The sequence below is a fragment of the Suricata suricatta genome, chromosome 5 (assembly GCF_006229205.1).
Source record: "Suricata suricatta isolate VVHF042 chromosome 5, meerkat_22Aug2017_6uvM2_HiC, whole genome shotgun sequence".
NCBI classification, from domain to species: Eukaryota; Metazoa; Chordata; class Mammalia; order Carnivora; family Herpestidae; genus Suricata; species Suricata suricatta.
This window is the reverse complement of record NC_043704.1, coordinates 111979452-111983245: the sequence shown is the minus strand read 5'-3', so window position 1 is coordinate 111983245 and position 3794 is coordinate 111979452.

Sequence of the window (3794 nt, the reverse complement as noted above, 5' to 3'; positions counted from 1 at the left end):
CTGCTGTTAATTGCATAGACATGAAGACATGTGACGGTGGGGCGCCCCGAGACAGGAGCTGGACACTAGGTCCACTGCGTTGGCGTGGAGGCCCCACCGCATTTGCCAGGCCAGCCATGGTTCACTTCTCTGAAGCCTAAGAGGGGATCCACTTGGCTTTCGGGGAACGAGATGGGTGATGCTGCTGGTGTCGCTCCTTCACTGAGAGTCCCGCCATGGGGCATCTGCTGGGGGGTGAGGGGTGGGGGAGGGTCCCTTGCCATTGTAGGTGGCCTAGTCTTAACATCCTATCTGATTGTGTTATCTGGATACTGGTCAACCATCCCCCATCTCTCCTCATACTCTCATTAACCTCTCTTTATGTGATAAGCAAGCTTTACTAATTGTCTCCCCATGCACATGAGATCCTCTGTGTGACCATGTATAAGTAGTGAAAGTAAAGGACAGCTGCTGAGACAGGTGGCCTGAAGGGGAAGACAGGGCCTCACCCCGCAGGTGCATGCTCACACACAAACGTCCTCTAAGCACCTGCATTTTCCAAGTCCGGGCATTGCACTCGGGCCTGACTGAGGCCAGCAGCATCTGCTAGAAATCCCACATTTTGGGCTCCTCCGTGGACCCACTGAATCCTCAGCTGATTCAGATGCACATTAGATGGAGAAACATGGAACTGGGGCATGGGAGTCACTGAGAACGAGTCCTGTCTGCAAGGAGCTCCTGGCTTCTGGGAAAATTAAATAAATAAATAAATAAATAAATAAATAAATAAATAAATAATTTCTTTTTTAGAAGGTAAAAACCTGATCTCAGAAAAATATATAGTGAGTCTGTGTCAAAGATCTATTTAATTCATTAATAAGGAGATCAGCAAAATGGCAAAACTGGTTTAAAAGAATATAGGAAAAATGGATAAATTTAGTCAATGAAAAAGAAAAAGAAAATGCTGGAATAAAATCGCGAAGTTCAGAATAAAACTGGTTCATGTCCTTACAGGAACCTAGAAACCTTAATCTTTGTGTTTCTTTTTTGATTGAAGAAAAGTAGTTTGCCTCTTTCCTGGATATAAACCATTTGCAATGTATCTGGCCTCTACAAATTAACACCTAACTCTTCCAGAATCTGGCCTCTGATCGATAGAAAGTAGTAAGTCAAATGAAGTTACTTTCCCCTTAGGCCTGCGTGGGAAATGATGCTCGAGTATGACTTAAAGGCCTCTGTGGTTATCTGAAGTTTGGGGTAATTTTTCTAAACAATTCAGAGAGGAGACAGCTTTAGAAATAAATATTTGCAGTGAAATATCATGAGTGATGATACAAATAGCCAGCACGTATGGCGGGTGCTGTTTCCATGTATTACCTCTTCTAGTCACTGTCACCGCGCTGGGAGGCAGGGGGCTAGTGTGGGCCTCATCATACAGAGGATGAAACGGAGGCAGTCAGGCTCCTAACCCTCTGTGCTTAACTGCCTCCCTGAAGAAAATAGCCAAAGGGACAGTAGGCCTTGTGCGCATGTGCGCATCAACGTGCATACCTGTGTGAGTTTGACTGAAGTAGAGGCAGGCTGAGGGCGGACCTCGATGCGCAGCCATTTTGCATTTCTTATGAAATGACTCATTCCTAAATTTGAATCAGGCACTGAGATACAATATGATGATTGTCCGTTACATGGGCTGCCTGAAAATCCCAAAGTCTCATTTGTGTAAAATCGTTAATACTTTGTGCCAAACTGGATCATTGCTCCTGGCAATCAGACCTCGTGTGTCAGCTCATTAAACCATCATTCCCCATCCTAAGGCTGAAACTGGTAGGTTGGCACGTTTAGGAAAGACTGGGGAGGGAGACCTGTGGGTATGTCATAATTCAATGGGATGGATGCGTCAGTGTTCTTTGTTTAAAAAAAAAAAATGGAGTTCGTTAGAATCTGGCATTCTCTGAGAGTCTGGGTGATTACAGGACTCCAGCTTGATTTGGTATCTAGAACCCACCTCAGCATTAGGCCAGTGAGTAGCCAAAATGAGTTGTTCTTTTCTAATTAAATAAGCCCACAATCTAAAAATCTAAAAATACAGTAAAGAGGAAGAAATGCTCCAGCCCATAACCCAGAATAGGTGTTAGTAACCCTGTCCTTCTGTTCCGCCTTTTCGTTGCTGGCACGTGTTTGATGTTGGAGTTACAACTTGATGAGCCAAATTCTCCTCCCCGGCCTCCTTTTGTTTTGTCACAATTAGCTGCACGTGCAGAACCGTTTTCCTATGTAATTGCTCCCACAAGGGGGTAATTGCACCCAAAAGTGGTTGGTTGCACCAATGGCGGGAGCAATTAGTAACAAAAATGCAAATAATTGCAGGCATCCAAATTGCAGTCTTAAAAAAGGGACACCCAGTAAAAGTCTGACTGAAGATTAGGCCCGCTCTTTTTGCCTCTGGAAGTGTACTTGTCGTCTCTGGGTCTGCCTCGGCTTTCCACACCTCCAGGGGCCTCTTGGAAAAGGACTAAAGAAAAACCAGATTGATTATAAATGTCAGCTTATTTAGGAACTAGCAAATGGAGTAAGTTAGAATCAAAATTATATTGGGGTTGGGTGGGGGGAGAGCACCGATAATTGAGCAAATGCATTTTTACCATAACTGTGAATCTCATAATTCCCTACACAGTCACAGAAATAGTAATACAGTTCATTTTTCATTGACTCATCCACTAATCACAGAATTACAGCAATGCTAGCTACACATCCTTCCCATCCCCTTTCCCCACTGAAATTATTCCCCCGTAGTGCAGGATCATGGCAGCCTCAGCGAGGCATGAATGTAACCTGCTTCCATGCCATGCACGTGTTCCTTATGACATCCTTTTAGCTGTCTCCTTCTAGGCAGGTTGGGCTGTGCCAGGTGGCTTTGGCCCTTTGCTGCTCTAGTGGACAATATTGGGCTTCCAGGTTGCCTCCCATGAAATGGGGGAAATACACTTTTGTCTATTTGTGTTATGCTCTGAAACATGGGCCACAGGGGAATATGTATTTCAGCTCTCAAATTCTTCAGAGGTTTTAGTGAAACATTTCTCCTTTGTTTTTGTGTTCCAACCTCCCCAGCTCTAGCCAGATACCTGAAGGAGAAGGGGTACAGGGGGAAACTAGTGTGGGGGGCAGCAGGAAGTCCAGTCCAGAGGGCAGGGTGAGCTCTGCACTCCCAATCACGCCTGCACTCACATTTGCACACTCCAATTCTATTCTCCTTCTTTTAGGACTTTCCTCCAGTTAGCTTCTTGGAGCCTCGTGCAAGCAGATCTGCAAGTGGGCTCCTGTTATTTGTCTACAGTGTTCCAGAGGTACCTGGACAAGCGTGAAATTTCCTGGAAACACAACCTAAGCTGTCTTCAGGACCTCAGCCACAATGGAATTGGTTGACAGAGAAACATTTCCCTAGAGAAGACAGGAAGGAAAGGCAATCTTTTACAGCCAAGTGTTTTCCAGCAAGGAAATAACAAGTTCCTATGGATTACAGGCCCCTAGGGGCCAATCCCCCCAACAGAATGAAGAAAATAAACTCTGGTGAAGTGGGTATTGTTTAGAATTTCTATATTAGTAAAGCCTTTTCCTAGGGAATAAGTTCGCCATGTGAATCAATGCCAATCCAACCAATGGAATGTGGAAGAAATAAAAGAATACATAATGCGTTTTCTTCCACTAGAAATACACTTTTGTTTTGCTCGCAGTGTAGTGGTAGAATTTGCAATGCTTTGGGGTGAAAAGTAGGGGGTAAGAGGTGAGCTCATTTGTTGACAAGAAACAATTTGGAG